The sequence below is a fragment of the Temnothorax curvispinosus genome, unplaced genomic scaffold (genome assembly GCF_003070985.1).
Source record: "Temnothorax curvispinosus isolate PA1 unplaced genomic scaffold, ASM307098v1 QBEX01009448.1, whole genome shotgun sequence".
Classification (NCBI taxonomy): domain Eukaryota; kingdom Metazoa; phylum Arthropoda; class Insecta; order Hymenoptera; family Formicidae; genus Temnothorax; species Temnothorax curvispinosus.
The window spans coordinates 160,722-179,430 of NW_020219228.1; the positions used below are offsets into that span (position 1 = coordinate 160,722).

General features: G+C 41.0%; 1 protein-coding gene across 1 annotated transcript in view; it reads left to right on the top strand.

Annotated features, from left to right (window-relative positions):
* The first annotated feature begins 635 nt into the window (after positions 1 to 635).
* The window catches only part of LOC112459017 (ATP-binding cassette sub-family G member 5), a 39,311-nt gene continuing 21,237 nt past the window's right edge, over positions 636 to 18,709 (top strand). Inside the window, exon 1 of the mRNA XM_025022892.1 lies at positions 636 to 817. The gene's annotated coding sequence lies outside the window, so the exon portion shown is untranslated. The remainder of the gene's footprint in view (positions 818 to 18,709) is intronic.

The following is an 18,709-nucleotide window of genomic DNA, read 5'->3' on the forward strand; positions in this document are numbered from 1 at the left end:
CCAACTGCTACTACTCCGACCTCCGGCGTGTCGACGACCGTCTCCTCCCTCCCGCTCTCTCACCCGAGTCCCTCCAGCATCGCCTCCGAGATCCGGAATTCCTCGGCCGAAGGGACGCCGGAGCCTTCGCAACGATCTGAAGTATGTCACGAATCTCTTCTACCTGCCTGCCTTCTTCCCGCGCTCTTCCTCTCTCTCACTCTCTCTACTTGTTTCGTCTTCTCCTTTCTCTCTCTCTTTCGTTTCCTCAGGTCCTCCTATTGTTTTCACTGATTCGACTTTTGTCCTATCGCGCTCACTCGTCGCAGGCCACACCTTACGAACGTCCGTTCGTCGAAGAATGGAGCGACGGCGCTCGGTACGTCGCGCGCAGGGGTGAGACGCGGCCGGCGCGCGCGACGCGATTCGCCGGCGGTCACGTGAGCCCGCGCGGCCGACCAATCGCCGCGCGGGCTGACGTCAGTTCATTGACAAAAGATGTTTCCATTAACGAGGCGTGGGTAGAGGCTGGGTCGGGGGTCGGTGCTGACTGAAGTCGCCGTTGAAGCGGCTCGGAGTGCATGGCTTCGCGGCGATGAAGGGGAATGGCGGCGGCAACGGCGGCGGAATGGGCCACCGCACGTTCTACACGCGCGCGTTCTCTCACGCGTGCGTGGGCGCGTATTATCACAACCCGCGTAAGGAGGGGAGAAGCAGAGAGAGAGAGAGAGAGAAAGAGAGAAGATATACACCGCTGACATGCACGCACACTGGCGTGCACGTGCTGCTCCGCCAACAGGGCCGAACATCGACGATCCCGTCACCCCACGTTAGTTAGGTTAGTTCCTTCTCGATCCTACTCTATACCCTTCCGTCTCTCTCTCGCGATCGAATCAATATCACCACTTTCCTCCCGTTATCTATTTACCGCATATATACCGCGTGTATGCATGTCTATATAATGAACTCTTCCGTCACGCTCTGTGTCGAACGTGTCTACTCTTGTCGCAACGTATATATATATATATATCCGGATCACCGATATTATCCGGCGTTCAATGATTTCCGACCTCGTCGCGGATACTGGGTCTATTTGTAAATGGACATAATTATCGTCGCGGCGTCTGTCCGCGATCGATAAGTCACGATGTCGCGTGTTACGCGATGGTGTAATTCGCCCGTAGTATAAATCTAAATCCGTGCAGCGCGCGTAGTACGACGAGGTACACTAATGATTTCCCGGAATCCCGGATATACATATATACGACGAGAAACAATGACCTCTCCGTCTCGCGGGATCAATCCCGACTTCATGGAAGCGCACAATAGGCTTCTAATATAAACCCGTGCTCCAATATCGGGTGTAGATCTCAAAGGAGCCAGAATTACATTTACAATGATTGTAGAAATTATATAAAGCGACTAGCGCGCACAGGAATAGAAGTTCAGAATAACCTAGGAAAGAAGAGAGAAAGATTCTCGTTCAGATTGGAAAGAAATTTTCAAAATAGAAATAATTATCCTATTATCACTTGAAACTTAAGTGAACATGGTATTAGCCTGTGTATTTATAGAAAAGGGTAAAAAAAAGATATGTTAAAAGATTTAGAAGTAAAGTGTAGACTATAAAAGTATAGATATAAAAATAAGATTCAATAGTAAAGTACAAAAAATATATTAATAATTGTAACATTCATAATATCGAATAATACTAGGAAGCTTGACTTTATAAACAATCTATTAATAGAAGCTGCAACGCCGTATTGAATTATTAATTGAAATGTATTACATTGTATTGCAATATATTACCAGGAATCTATTATTGTTGATAGAGACAAACATCACAAATTGTCAATAGGGCAAAAAGTTCACATGAATAACCAGTTTTATTCTCAACTTTTGTTCTCCATCAGTTATATACAGGATGTTTTAATTTGATACACGTGCGAAAACTGAAATTATTTATCTTTAAGAATTACCCAGTGTGAACATGAATGATTATAATCGATTGCGAGAGAAAGGAATTCTAATTAATTACAGCTTGGAAACGCGAATGTGTGTAACAAAATTTTAATCTCTAGGCAATTTTATGCGAGCTTTGACTCTTGACTCATAGCATACGTAGCAAAACGTTGAAAATTATGATCTTCAGAATCTCCGTGGGTGGATAGGTCCAATTAAAAATCGACAAAGGAAAGACTGATTTCAATCTTGAATGAATTTTTGCCAAATCCGCCTACGTTGTCGGGTGCTCCCGTACACCGTTATAGATATTACGATTGCAGTTGCGAAAGGGTTTGAAGCGAAATACGCGCGGGAGGATGGCAAAATATGCCATCGAGTGATACGGCCTTGGCCCTTGCCGTTTACACCAAGTCCCCGTCCTCGGCCTCGCCCGTTCATCGCTGCTCGGCTCAGCTCGGCTCGGCTCGCTCGTTTGTTCTCTTTCACCCTGATGGCAGGAGGGGACGACAGCCTATCAGACGACTGTGCCAGGCGTAGGTCGGCATTCCATTCATTTGGACGGCTGTCGTTGAAGATTTTCGCGTTCGATCACACGGCCGCCGCTTTAATCGCGCTTAAGCGCGCGCGCGCGCTCTCTCTCTCTCTCTGCCTCGCGAGGGTGAAGGACAGGTTGAGGGTGGGAAATAGGACAGAGAGCGAGAACGATGCGGGACACGAGAAAGGGGGTAAACAGAGGGGAATGGGAAAGGACCGCGGGCGTCTGTGACCTTCCGCGGGTATCCGGACGCGTGCCGACGATGTGGATTCGATCCGCGTGGGTGCCGGGTAAGGTGAGCACCCGACCGTCCTTCCACTCGCGCGCGCGCACCCCTCTCACCCTAACGCTCAATAACGCTCGGATAGTTAGCGGAGGCTTTAACATTAAAGCAGAAGAAGGAAACTGCACTTGCAGTCGAGAAAGCTCGAATCCGTTGATTCGCTTGATATCGATTTCCGGCGTGATCGGCTCGCCGAGGGTGACTCATCGAGTCTGCATGAAGAAGGAACGGAAGGGGCGACGGGATAGAAACATGAGATGTGTGCAACTTTTTCTTAAAGAGAAAAAAGTAAAGGATCTTCGATATAAATTATAAATTTATATAAATTGTTTCTGTCACACCAGTAATTTGCAACTAAACATAACGGATCTAATTTACAAAATGTTGTCTAGTTAAAGACAGTGAATATTTCATATTTTTGCCCTCTCTCTCTTTTTTATCCACGTAATCAAAACCTTACAGTTTTTTTTTTTTTTTATTTAAAGGCGCGTATATAAAAGAGACATAAAACATATAAATATTAATTCCGCTTTGTGCAGAATTTCACTTTTCAATTTTAGTCTCGTAGAACTATCTGTCAGAGATGCTGTATGACACACGACATGACGCGACGCACTGAAATTCCGCTATATCAGGCACTATAAACAGAATTTATATCTAGACATGAATCTAGCACGGTGGAAATGTCAAATATCGGGAAACGTGAATGTTGTACAAACTAGTACCTAGGTATACAAACGCTTGTGCATCTAATAATGTTTTCTCGTATATAATAATGTTCAGAGCGCGTTTTGATGCGTCACAATGAAACGCGTGGGAGCAGCGCGGGAAGAATCCTAGATGGAAATAACAGTGCAACATGGCTAATTGTGAGACAAACGTAGACGATTATTGTCCGTCGTTGGCGTATATTTCCTACGCCAGCTGTTGCGAAACTCGCAATTAAAAATTAACGGAAGAGATCGGACGTGGGCGGGTCGCCTCTATTGGTACGCGGCGAAAGGTCTTGCACGATGAATTAGTAACGAATCTCATTGGAGAGTAGCGATGCAAAATTCATGATTCGCTCGCTCGAATGCCTCTAAAGATGATTCCGGGGAAATTATGTTATTTGATTACACAATGTAATTTATATATTCCTTGCTGCGCCGGATTTAACTTGTGCCATGCGCGTCCGCGACGTCGACGTCGACGGCGCGTTCTAAGGACGCGGAGGAGTCGCTGGTGGGACGACAAAATCCTGCTTTGCTGACTGGATTGTTTTTACATTAATATTTTCCATTAAAACGAACTGAAGAATTTTATTAAATATTATAGCCACGTCACGGGAAACGCCTACGCGCATTAATCCCGGCAATGTATCAGAAAAACGGTGCTTCCAACGGTAGTATATTTAGCGCATTTTTACGCATTGATTTTTTTTTTTTTTTTTTTTAATCGAGTATAACGAGGCATCGTAGAGAAGTTGTTCAAAAAGACGTTAAGTGTCAAGATAACAAAGTGAAAAGATAGTATCGTAAAAATCGTACGCAGCTTGCTTTATCTCTCTCTCTATCCATGGTTATGAACATAATTAATATCCAATTGTAATCTCTAAATAATTTTATATTATCGGCGGAGATAATTCTTATCGTGGGGAATTTGGGGCTCGACAAGAAACGAGGTTTTTCTTTTGATAACTACGCCCCCGTACACTCGTGACATATACGTCCGCTATAGCGATACGGTATTGTGACACGATATATAGTGGCGTCATACCTCAATCGTGACCTTTCCGAAAATAAAGTACTCTCATTCGCTATCACCTGCTATCCGATGTCAAGCCTGGGAATATACCATTCCGTTCGTGTGTGTGTGTGTGTGTGTGTGTGTGTGTGCCGATGCAAATCCTGACGTTTCGCACGTGGGCGTATAAGCGAGCGGTGTACGCTATGTGTAGAGGGATTGTCACTGTTACGCAATTGCGAACAGTTAAACCAAAGCATTTTGTGCAAACAACGATTCCCGCGAAGCCTCGTAATCCGCGCGCGCGTTTGTAAAAATGTCATTTTCAACTTCAAAAGGCACACACGATTGCCCGCGACTGAAATTTATCCCTCGGAAAGTAACTTACACGAACGACAGATAGAATCGGTCTCTTTGTGATGTCATTTCCGTTTTAAATGACATTTCGCGGTTACTAATAGGTCAGCAGGTATTTATAAGTTTGGTTTTTTACAGCGACATTACGTCTAAAAACGGCGCTTTGTCGAGTCGTAATTAGCTCGGAGTGGACAATCAACATTGAAACTGATGCAATCGGATTAGAGGTTCTCGTTTTCGCGAACATTTCTTTTTTAATGAGAAAAAAACGTGTTAAATGGCAATTTTCCTAGAAGTGAACTTTTTATCTCGTAAATGAAGATTCTTAGAGAAAATCTTTCAACTATATTCTCGCAACTAATGTGGCAAAGTGTTTATCAAACGATAACAGCATTAATTATCAATCGTTTATGGACGTTGATGCTGAATCGAGACTAAGTAGCCTATTGACTTTAAAATGAAGTCACGCGTAAACTGACATGTTTGCGATGTTGCAATCGAACATTCGCGTTAAATCTTATAGCCTCGTTCGTTTTCACGAAGCTGCTACTTTCCCCCTGATGACCATCGTAAAACGACAAACATTGACAGTAGACATTAAACCTATAATTAAACAGTAACGCGTTACTTACAAAAGAAAACGTATTAGTAAGATAATCGAGTTTTCGCATAGACGGATGAAATAATTACAATAATAAAACACTCTTTTTAACTTAAAAAGTAATTATTATTGATATTTTATACTTCTACAATAATTAAGATTCAATTCCAAGTTTAGAGAATTATTAATATCAGGATTGGTAGCTTAAAGGGGCATATACACCTATTAGGAGCGGGAAAAAAAGGTCATTTTGGGGATTTCTTTTAGAGAAACTGTTTGAATTTTAGAGTCGGATTTTTTTTTCTAGTAAAAAGTACGTACTTTTGAGAGAGTATGTTTGAATTTTTTTATTAAAAAATTTTCAAAATTAAAAAAGTTGTGACATCTTTTTCGGAGCGTCGCAAAAAAATTACCGCAAATGGTACCCATTGCCATTTTTTGAAAAATCATCTAAAACAAAAAAAACTAAAATGATTCTTAAAATAGATACTATAATCTGGTCTTTGTCGTAGCCGATTTTGAAAATATCAATTTTTGACAAAATGGCGGACATATGAATTTAACGTTGCAATTTTTGAAGGAAAAATTCTTTCTTAATTTGCCTATAAAACAAAAAGTAAGCAATGAAAAAAAAATCCTACGACAAAGACTAGATAATTATGTGTACAATAAGCACACAAAAATTCAAGGTAATCGGTTCAGTGGTTTTCGAGATGTTTTGGGTACCAGTTTGAGAAACGTGCGCGGCGCGCGTCCAACAAAGGCGTGCACTCTTTCTGCCATAACTTCGTTATTTCTTGAAATATTTACTTGAAATTGTCACCACATATTCTTCAGATCCTAAGTTTCAAGAAAATTGCGAAAACGCAAACGAAAACTGCAAAAATTCCATACACCATTCCATACACCATTCTAGGTCTATATGCCTCCTTAAATTTAAAGGAATGAAAATTAACTAGTTCTTCGTCGATTTAACATATCAGCCTTTCTACTGAAATGATTAGACCCAATTCAAAATCCAGAATGAAACGTTTCTATTTGGGCAATTAAACATCAAGTAAGGAATCTCTCTTGGCTTGTCGGCAAATCGTCACTCTACAATATAGATACTCCGAGATATAATTCGCTAGCGGTCTATAAAACTGTCGTGCCATTTCTGTCGCGTCCAGGCTTATTTAAGCACTTTGTAATAATCTCGGTTATCGATTATTTATTTAAGCAAATTAGAATACTATATCAAAATATCGCGGCACGTGTATGGCTCTCTAACGAGATCAGGATTTTCGCGGTGTATATAATAGGTAGCGGAGATTTATAAATAGGATGTAGAGTGCATCCCACGTTGTCGTTTTACGTCATGATAAATATCGCGCGTCAATTCCGGGCTCAATCGCGAGATGAACGTACGTACGTACGTACGTAAACGAAAGGGAAGCCGCGCGCGCGTGGCGCGTTACGTATACGTTGCAAGCGCCGATTACGACAGGTACGATAATGCGTACGGCGGGTTGACGTAAGCGGTAGACCCGTCTGCATGATGACCTTAACAGGTGTGCGCGTACTTAATAGGCATGGCCATTATTTCGCGATGAAGTCGGAAGTCCCGGGCTCGCGGATGTTACCCAATCACGAGTATAAAGCTCCGCACGCGCGTGCACGTTTTCGCGTATTTTTCTTTCCACAGTCCTACGCTCTTAGGATACTACGGAGGGATACTGCGTGGGCAGCCACACGCACGCGGTATACTGACACAATAAAATATAAAAATATGATGCACGAGACGCGATATGAGATATAATATCGCCGAGACACGCGCGATAAGATAATAACCGCAGGAAGTAACCAATTACAAAGTACACGTGACTAAAAGATAATACAGATGCGTGGTCGTGTTGCATAATACAGTAGTAAAAGCTGCACACTCGTCGTGCGTTCTTTATTCACGTATTTCGCGCGTTCGCGGCTCGATTCACTCGCAAACGTTTTTCACATTTGTGCCATTTGTGGGCTTGAAAATCACTTGTCCGCGAGGAAATTAACAAAAGTGACGAAACAACAAATGCTGTTGACGTTTTCATTTTTAGCTGTTTTAAAAACTGAATGTAGTTTTATTTTAAAATGGGAGAGAAATATAAAGAGTAAATTTGTTTTGTTTTCTTTATATATGTATATAATATTTAATGTTTTTCATATTTAATGTTTTTATACATTTCTGCCATTTATGTTATTTGCAATTTCTACGATTTCTGTTTGCCAATTTTTAATTTCGCAGAACTCCCACGATCATATGAGGCTTTTATTATATTATGCTGTTTATTTTACTCTCGCAACTGATCAAATATTACTTTAAATTTCACAAACGTCATTTGCCTTTCATTTAATCGCAATTTTCGGTAAAACAATCTTGGTTATAATTTTTCCTCGTTACATTATTCCTCATTACGTTATTCGATACGTCTACTTGGATGCTTCCTATTCAGTGGAAAAAGGCTGTCTATAATTTTGACATTTATTTGTTTAACATAACACCCGTCCTTCGTAATAAATTCAACGCTCATGTGATATTTAATCTTCTGATAACAATCGTTCCGCAATTCCCATTAACTCGCGCTCTTATTTACGTAGTCCGTGAAATTAATTAATTAATTACGTTGCAAAATTAATTCCTTCGTCGTCGAGCCAGGCGCCCAGGCGACGTTAACAAGATTAGCCGCGAAGAATCGCTGTCGTAGCTCCGTCGACGTTATTTATCGTAGCCAATAGATAGCACATAGAGACATGCATGGGCAAGGTCGGTTGGAAGCTATAACTGGTTTTCATAATTTATTACGATTCCCTCGTGTGCCCCGCGACCCTCCTGTTTCATTCATCGTAAGGAAAACGTAAAACGTAATGTAATGAAGAATCGTTGGCCTATACGACGCGTCCGCGCTCGCTCGCTCGCTCGCTCGCGCGCGTACACGTGCAAGAGCTCTTAGCAAGAGGTAAGATAGTAGTATTTCTACTCGTGAGTCCATTCAGACGTTTCCGTCGACCCAATCTACCGTTACATTCTATGAATCGGAAACGTCGGCGATAAGGCACGTTTATGTGGTTTTCTTTTATTGACTCACGTCTCGCGCGGCAGCCTCGCGCCTCATTGAATATCGACGCGACGCACTCGCGACGAAAACGACGTTGAAAGGCCCTCCGTAGGAATAAATACACGTCGTGACAACGTGACGGTATCCGCGAGGAATCATTTTACGGGCGATTTGCCCGATTCTGCACGTCCGCCCGGATCTCCTCCTCCGCGCCACGCACGGCGACTTGGCGTATACGCACGTATTTTTAAACGATGATCTCAGTGCGCGAACGCCGCTGTCGTTTAATCGCGCGATAACTGACCCGCCGCAACGTGCTACCGTAACGAAGAACCGTCGGTTGCAGATAACTTGCCACGCTGCTGAGGTCGTTCAAGTACGAGACGGAAATCGAATGATTGTGAAACCTGATAGGGGGACAGGGGAATCCGCGAGATTGACTTGACGCGCTTGCCGAAGAACTTGGGAAAATTAATCTCAAAGTCGTGAATATTAGATTTACATGGATTCGAAGAACTAGTAGCTAGTAAGAAAATTAATTTAATCTTATTATTTAGAATCATGAAAATTGGTTTAACTTCTTCGAGTTCTTGGACAAAGCGATTTAATGACTTCTGTGTTGAATTTTACTTTTGGACAATCTGAACATTGTCAGCAAATGGAAAGATTCCAATGTTTTTTTTATCTTTCCAAAATGTATACGTCAGCATTCACTATCAGTGAACGTAATAGGAGCTAAAAATTGTCTATTGTAGTATGCACACGATATTTAAATTGCTCAAAAGTCTGTACGATTAAGCGATTGTTTAAATTAGCAGCTTCCTCTATTTCAATACTTCGATATAAAAATACACAGATATATGCAGACGTTTAATTTCTTTATAACCTGTCACAGTTATCTCTAACAATTTTACAGAACACTTTTCATGTGGTGAATTATTACTTTCAATTATCACTTTTAATTCTGTTGGATATAAATGTGTAAATTATTTTTATTTGAAAAAAACGAACAAGGGCGAATAATTAATAGCGACATGTCGAAATTCAGTGTAGTTTTTAGCATGAGGCATGTTTTTAACATGAGGTCTGTATTTGGAGCTCCAGACGAATTGTTCGAGGAAGCGAAACATCCGCAGGAAACGTTTCAATTGCTTTTGCCTGAGTCAAAACCGTTCTGAAGTTTCAACGTTTCCACGAGCCCGAAATCGCAAGTGTGCATAATCTTGTTAACTTAGTTCCATGATGTAAAAAATACGCGAGATAAAAATTTTCTCGCATATCAAAATTTATTAAAAATAGATAGAAGGGAATTAGGAGCAAAGTTAAAGGCAAAGCGATTTCTTGAAATTACGTCACTCTTTGCTATTTCCGAATAATTGGTTTCCTGATTGGACGATATATCTCGCAGTCGTTTATAAAAGGAATTTTATTAAAATCTCTTTATTTGCAAATATTGCTTTATTGCCTCATATTTCATTAGCTGCGCAAGTCGTTTGAGATGTAATTATGTTTTTCGAGTTTCGCAAAATTGCTTTGTTATAAGAACAAGCACAAGGTTGAATCTTTTTCAATGCAGTCTTTATTACCTAAAATTATATGCCTGGGCTAGAAATTAAATCTTTTTTCCCCTAACGTGCACAAAGCCTGGAAAAAGACGGAGCGCGTCGATGGCGATTCGCGATATCTATTTTTGCTCATGAGTTGCCGTAGTGGAAAACAAGGTCGTTAACCCGGGCTACGAGTACTGGTGGATCGATATAATCCGTGCAAGAAAATGAATTCATCATGCACGAGGGAAGCCTTCGTAGTTTCCTTTTTGACGGAGTGCCTAGAATTATTTTATCGATTCCTCTTTTTCATTGGTTTCAATTATAGGCATACTTTTTCTTCACTCGTGATATACAAACATGTAATTTGAAAGGTAATTCCATGGTTTCGTCGAACTTTGTATGGACATGTTTTGTGAGTTGTAATTAAAATCATTTAGCGCCGCTTGTGATTCTTGGAATAATTAATGGAAGACAAAAGAGTCACTGTTTTACAAATAATTATATTATATACATATAATTTATTGGATGTAAAAAGATGAAACGTACATAATTATAACGGTCTCAGAAATAAAGACAATTATAAAATTTATCTCGGAAAGTCTGCATGAAAAATAATTATATATATCAATTATATAATTCGACTTTTCAGTATTTAGCTTCGCTCTCATAAGAATTACTTTTTCAAATTATATCTCCAACGATATTTCATAATTTCTCCATCTTTTATACCTTTCAGTCTTTCGTTAATTCATATGTATTAGCCTTTTTCTTCGATATAAGATTTCAAAGTATCGGATATATGTTTCACAGGAAATATCGTCCCCCCATTTTAGAAACAGGCTTGTAAGTTAGGCGCTGAACTCACGAAAATTCGTCATAGTGCCGCAAGTGCATCGGCAAGAGAAAAACGATTATCGAGCCTCTGCAGCAGCGCGTTTTCGCAGCCAGATGCGACGTCGAACGCGCGCACGCACACGCACACACGCCGGAAGCGGCCCTAAGCCCATCACAAGCGCGTGCACGTGCGTGAGTGCATTCGCGTTGCACGCCGCGTGCGAGGGTGTGCATATACATGTGCGTAACACTACTACGAGAGGCGGCCCCAGGTTGACAGGAAATGGTTCGAGATAAGATAATGAGACCCCCCTCGCCTCCCCACCGCATCCGGCAGCTTTCTTTGCAGCGCCGGCTCTCGTACACGTTATAAAAGGCTTCTTTATACGCCACTTAGAGGGACAGGTATGTACGATTCATAGCATTAAGCGCGTAGGACTTTCGACGCAGAATGCGACCGTCCTTGTGCGAAGGAAACATAATTAAAGAAATGAATGAGATAAAAATAACTAAGTGGGAGTCAAATGAAAAAGAAATAAAAATAAATCACCGAATACAGCAACGTCAAAGCAATATCCTCGGTTCTTCTAAGGAAAAAGATTTAGGCGGGGAATAACCGATTGGTTATTGTGTAAGCGATACTTTTTTTCTCGAAAAAAAAAATCAAAAGAATTTTTATATTCGGCATATTTATAAAATCGAGCTTTATTATCTCGGAGCATCTTCGCGATGCTTTAAATAAAATTTTATTCTCCGCCAAAATAGTCACGCTCAACAAAATCGTTATTTCTTAAAAAATGTATCTTACTACACGTATTTTTGTACAGGAGATTTATGTCAGAATGACAGAGATTAATTTCCCAAATAGATATATACGAATGTTGCTTCGTATTGAACATTTTGCATTAAAGATTCTATTATTTTCCATGACGACAGATAATAACCGCCGTTTGTTGGGATTCGTCAGCGCTGCCGTGACTAACCGCATCCTGTTGTCAGTGATAATGAGAAAGGGATGGATATATAACCGCGCGTGGAGAGATTCTCCGTCGGATTCCATCTTTCGTTCTACAAATAGGTGTGTCGACGTCTCGCGGTCATCGATCATTGCTCCGACTTACGCCAGCGGAAATCCTAACTCAATTGCCGCTTTACATAAAGTACACGTGCGATTAGCCACCGCGAAACTACTGAATCACTTTTGCCGCACACTGACGATATCCCTTTGTTTCCAATAATATTGCGCGAACGGCTCGCTGGATATACGCTTGTAGCTTGGAATAAATATCAGATATTAAATCGTATATGATATTTACACAAAGGGGAAAAAGAGAGACAATATTGCGTTTATCGATAATATGTCGGATGATCAGATTGGCACAGTAGATTATAACATGTTCGGGAAAATAACTGATCCTTTGTGCGAGAGTATTGCGTTTCTGGAAATGTATAAAATAAACGTTGCCTATTGATGCTCAAAACGAGACATTGCATAATTATTTCATAAAAGAGACGTTTTAAAATTCGATCTTATTTTCTTCTGTCCAGTGTTACATTCTAAATTATTATTTTTTTCTTATTATATAAACATATAATATTTTATTGTAAACGTTTTATATTCTCTATTTTTAAATGTTTTTATCTTTCGATTTGCGTAGTAGGCAAATATAAATTTGCCATTTCCAAGAAATCAGATAGTATGCAATTGATGATAGCGGTAATGGGCAATGGTCAAATATAGACAAACAATTACGCTAATAACCATAATTGATCGTGGCGCTCTGTTTATACCCCGAGCACACAGACCCCGCGGACAATCTCGGCAATCTGAAAAATGCAACCTTAATTGAAATAATGGTCAATCATCGGGGCAATCAGGCCGGTACTTGTCCACCCATACGATAAAACATTCAGATCTGTAGGTGGGTCCGGATGTTTTTTCTTTCTTTTTTTTTGTTCTTTTCTTTTCGTCCTCTCCTACGCTCTTACGAGGATGACCGTAGGTTTCTGTCTGAATATGGGCGCCCGCCTATCCCGCTCTCAATGACTCTCGAAACTGGTGCGCCCACATTCCTCGAGACACGCACAACCCACGACGTAAACTCTCCCGCGCGCGTTCACCATCTATAGCCGTAAAACTGCTCATCAGGGTTTCGCTCTGGTTCCCCTGCGTTCCGTTGTTCTTAGACGATTCCGTGGAGAGGGACGAGTACGAAGGAATTTAGACCTCATCCGCGGAGTTATTGAAGTGATTCATCGGCGATCAAAATCCACCTCGACTCGTTCAAACTCGTCTCCTTTTTTGCACGGATATTACACAGCTATAGATAAAACAAATATCTCTCGTTTATTTTAATTTAAAAAAATATTTTATAATCGAGCAAAACCATAGCACAATGCAACAACTGACGTAGAAATAATTCCTTATAAACAAAAATAAATAAAAATATAGAACGTGTTTTTTTTATCGTTTACGTAGATACGCCAAGAAAAATAATTCTGGACACGAAGTTCTGGACACACGTGCAATCAAATTAACAGTCGATGGCTATAATTACTATACAGTTGAATTCACAATTAACGCTTCTTGAATGATTTATTTTATTGAAAATACGTCATTAACGAGAGGCTATTTTTATATCTTCCAATTTTCTCCCAACCGGAAATTTCACGTCTAACTATAGCCACTACGGAAAACGTCGCTCCCTATAACACAATTCAGTGAAACATTTTAGAACACGCGCGTTACTCGAAAGTCCTCGTTTTCCGGGAAATTGCGTTTCATTATCGTCTCCTATCTTTTTCCTGTATTACTGGGCTGAAATAGAGATCTCCTGCACACAACGTGTCTACGTGAAAACACGTTTTCAACATTTTCTTAACAAGATCTTTTCTGTATACCTATACAGAATGAATGAATCGATTGTTTTTCCTTCCCCTGAAGCGATGTCTTGACAGTTTCGACTCGTTAATGACACAATCGGGTATGTAACTCGAGGAAAACGTCCCGCATAATGCGAAGCATATCCGCTGTCGACACTGGCTGCGGAAATGCAGCGAGGACTTCTCAGAATACATGATATAAAACAACCACGAGGACAGTTCTGAGAAGGTTCGCCATACTCGCGACCCTTTCAAGGGTGTCCCGTGAAAACGAGTGAGCCAGGCGTGAGAAGATCTGGCCACACGAATGTCACAGGTAACAATAAGATGGGTTAGGGAGAGGGGAGTCGCATCAACGTATTAAGGGCCAAAAAGGGTCGCTTAGAGCCACTTAATTTATTTGGTTCGCAAGATCTTCATTGTCCACGAAACCTTGTAAATATCTGTTACTTTCTGGGACTTCCTCTCGCGCGCACAATAAGATGAATAACTTCGGAAGGGTCGACGGAGAAAGGAACTTACAGTAACGATTAAACGAGATGACGTTTAATAGCAATAAACAACTTGGGTAAGATTTCGTTGAGCGTATAACACGTATATTAAATGCTGTAGGACCCACGTTAGGTGGACAAACGATACCAAAGTAATCAATGAGGGGGCGAACAGGAGGGCGGATAAGAGGGAGAAAGCTGTAGAAAGACCACGCTTCCCGCGCCCACGCGGGAACTAGTGACTTCGTCGCTCGTCTCCGTCGCTCGCCGTGTAGGATCTTATTATTCCTCCTATATAGTATAGCCGGAGGCCGGACCTTGGGAAGGAAGGATCGTGCCGAATCGGTGTTAATGGAAAAAGTAGGGTCAGCGGGTGGTGTGCGCTGGTCGGGTGGTGTAGCGTGGTTGGCCCCTTAGCATCGATTTATCCGGTCACCTCGCCGCTTCGCTCGGCTGCAATTCGAGCGCGGAACGATGTAGCTTGGCTTACAAACGAGTTCATATACTCGTTGCGAAATTAAAAAATTTGGATTCCGCTCCGCAAAGCGAGCGGCGCTTCCGCGAATTTTCTAATACAATCGCGAACACCCCTGATGGCTGCACAAGTTCCTAGAGCTATGGCGCACGTTATAACAAAGTAGCGAGATCGTTAAGTAATTGTTATCAAGGAACTAAAATATTATTTTAGCAGGATAATGCTAACTCGGTTAAATTATCATCGTTAGATGTTCCCCAAGCGTGTGCTGAAAATTAAGCCTGTTTAACTTTTACGATATCCTAGAGAAAATTTACTCAACTTACAAGTTAATTGCGCGAGAGACCTAAATATACATTTCCGACGTAGAGGCCGCGCGATAATTCGATAAAATAAAGTATGCTCCGCGAGATATCGGCCAAGGCCGTGCCTCGCTTCGGGGAGGACAGGATTCCTCTCCGGAGCGAGGATACAAAACCGTGATGACATCACGAAATGATCGGTCGTTATTTGTAAATGTCAGCTTACGCCGATGGCATTGTTGCCCATTGGAACTCGATCTCCCGCACATGTACACGAGGGACGAGGCTCGAATTGTTTCGAGCGGCGTATCGGGTGAGATAATTGGTCTCTCGTGTCACATACTTTTGGGTACGATGATAATTGAACGGGGGAATCCATTGACAGAAGAGAGCGCGTGCCGTTTACGATACAGCTGTGTCAATCGTGCAACACACGCGTTCCGGCCGTAAGGAATTTTCATTCGCCACTTCGCTGCAGGAAGCGATTCATACACGACGAAACACGCGCAGCACGGTCCACAAGGTCGATTCGAGAAGACCTGCAAAATTCAATATATATTTCCGACAGGTAAAAACCTGACAGATTTGCACAACTGCGCCGCGAGAAGAGAAAAGCGTGCTCTGAAAGATAATTTTTCCTCGTTCGCACAAGTAGCCGTTATGTGAGAAAGAAAGCGGCATTGAAGGGGACTATAGATGGTATTTATAAAAAGACTAATGATAAAACTATTATAAAAAGTACCTCCTCTGTACTTTGTCCAGATGGAAAAACATTAATTAGAGACAGAGAGCTGTACTTGCAAACCTTGTTTCTGACACTTATCTTGTTTGCGTCAACTGATAGCTTAAGATAAATTGATTTCTCTTATATGAAGAAACGAAAATAAGAAACGAAATTTTTTAATATGCGATTCTTGATTATTTTATAACATGTTTTTTTAATTGAAACAACTTTTAGTTCGATCTCTCGTCGAAACGACGGGAGGGGAAATTGGCGTGTAACAAAACTCGTAGGAGTTCTCTCTACAAGTTATTTATTTTTCCTCAATATATTTACCTGTGATAAGGCTGAGATGTATTACAAATCCGATATTGTTTGCCGAGCAATATCGATCTCGGTACACGGGCATAAGAGGAATTTCAATAGCCGCGCGTAGGATGAACCGGGCGACCGGAAATAACGCGGTTTCACTTGCCGCTTGTATAACCGACGGTTATCGCATGAAAGTCTTGCTCCTTGGATCGTGCTCCTCATCGTATTATAACACAATCGTGCATTGAGACGCGACTACGGTTATTTCGCACGTTTTGCTCTTGTTTTTTCCTTTCCTTTCGCGACAAACAAATTAATTATTTTTAATTTTTGAGACTGCGTGCTTTATCATTATAATTTCAGTTACTTCATAATTATATTCATTATCCAAATAGCTCTGATTAATTAATTAAAATTATTTCACATGTTTCATTTTATTTTGTGGAAGTTTGCTTCCACGTTCGCGCTTAGTTCGCATGCGTTCGAGCTTAGTTCATTTAATCAAAGGTAATTAAAACTAATTAAAACTTTTTTTTTTTAATTTTTGATGCATGACAATTTGAATTTTTTAAAATAATATCCTTCGCGTCTGGTATCTTTAGCGAGCTACGACCAGTCTTCCGATCAGTGAAACTGCGTAAATGTTAAGAAACATGCGTCGTAAAATAAAACTCACGTCACCAAGGGCCGACCCTTTGATTACTGGAGCTTGGGCGCGTAAGCCGGCATAAATTGCCGATTACCGTTGCAAACAGCCACTTCCGTCGATGAAAGTAATTAAGCGCCGGCGCGGCGTGGGCCGCATGACGGCATGACGATAATTCTTGGAGAAGCTCCTCTCTCGCTCTCTTAGTTCATTACGTAAATCGCCGCATAGCTCTCCCCGCGAGCGAACGAGAGACGTTACACAAACGCAGCGGGGATCCTCAATTTCCGTCGTATCGCAATAATTCGCCGGCATTCCGCCGCGGCTCCTCCAACCGCGATGAACGAGTTTCTTGTGGCCGTACAAAGGTCGATTCATTGAGAAATCAGCTGTACCGAGTGTTTCACAAGTGAGAGACTCCGTCGAATGAAAAACCGTAAGAAATCCCGATGTACGTGTGCTCCGAATTACGTCCGAGATAACTCGCTCGAGATAGCTTCATTTTTTTTTATTTTTTTATCGCCGAAAATTTACTCCAGATTTGCCGAAGATATACAACTTGCGAATAGTTACATTGCGTTACTTGTGAAATATCTTGTACCGCGAACCCATTACAAAGGAGTCTCATTCATTGTACCCGATAACTTCGTTTTATTTAGACTCGATATCCGAGCTCCGAATTCCGATACTTGCGCAGAGAATCCCTTTTACGGAATCGGCATGCGACTTAACGAGTCCGCTTGTAACGTTACACAACGAATTTCCCTAATACGATCGACGTGAAAACAGGCCGTTGGGCAAACAACTGTTTTCGCAAACACATCGATAGAATATTGGCTCCACCTTTATTGGAGAAACTCTCGTTCACTTATAAATTTAATTTAACTGCAACCCGATTCTCTCTCTCTTTCTTTTTTTTTATTTTTTTCAGAATAGATGAAACCATGTTGGCGTGATATGTGTAGGAGAAAAAAATTGGTTCCCAGAAAAATTTAACGTTCACATTCTCTCCGTGTGGATTAAATATTATTGCGCAATATTATTTAAATAACCAGATATCCTAATTTAAGGGTCGTATTAATTTTTCCCTTTTTACAACATCACTGACATTTACTATGCAGTATTTCCCAAATGAAATCACACCGCCCACTCGTGTATACGAAGAAAAAGTTTTTTTATTGAAAATACAGATGCAAAAGAGAGGTTTTAGATTTTTTTTCGAGATTAAACATTTGAAACCTTTTTACGCGAAGTATCTCGTTGGCTTCACCATGTCATGTGAGCATATTTCATATCGATATGTACTTTTTCGCTCTTATATAAACGAACGAGTGTCATTCTGCTACGAAATAAATTAATATTGGATGAATATTATCAGCAATATGTAATCAGCAGGCATTATGCCATATGATATCGTGAAAAGCATTTAATGTAATTTTCACTCTAATTAAAATTCCATCGAAAATTACGCTGGTATTAATGAACTTTTCAACTGTAAATTTAATAACAAGAAATTAAAAGTATGAAGAGCGAGAGAAATGTATAATTTTCGATGAAATTCTACTTTATAGAACATTTAAAAATAAATTAACAACTTGTAACGACAAATAAATACATTTCTGCGAAATATCTGCAATCTTTATGATCGCGAGATAAAAGTACACGCATGAATCAATGCGTGACTGGAATCCTTCCATTCTTGACACTTTTATCAGCCGTCCTCGTATCAAGCCGGTATCGCGCGAAAAAAAAAACGATAAGCGATCTCTCTTGGCGAGAGACGTTGCCCACGAGTTCGACGAACGTCGGCCGCACTAATTGGCGTAATTAATTGCAAACTTGATCGCGATGAAAGTAAGCGCTTACGTAAAAGCGAATTGTCGAGATGCGCCTCTGTGACCGCGCGACGACGAGCGAGAGTTCGCGCAAAGGCCGATAAAGATCGATTACCTCACGCGAAATAGCGA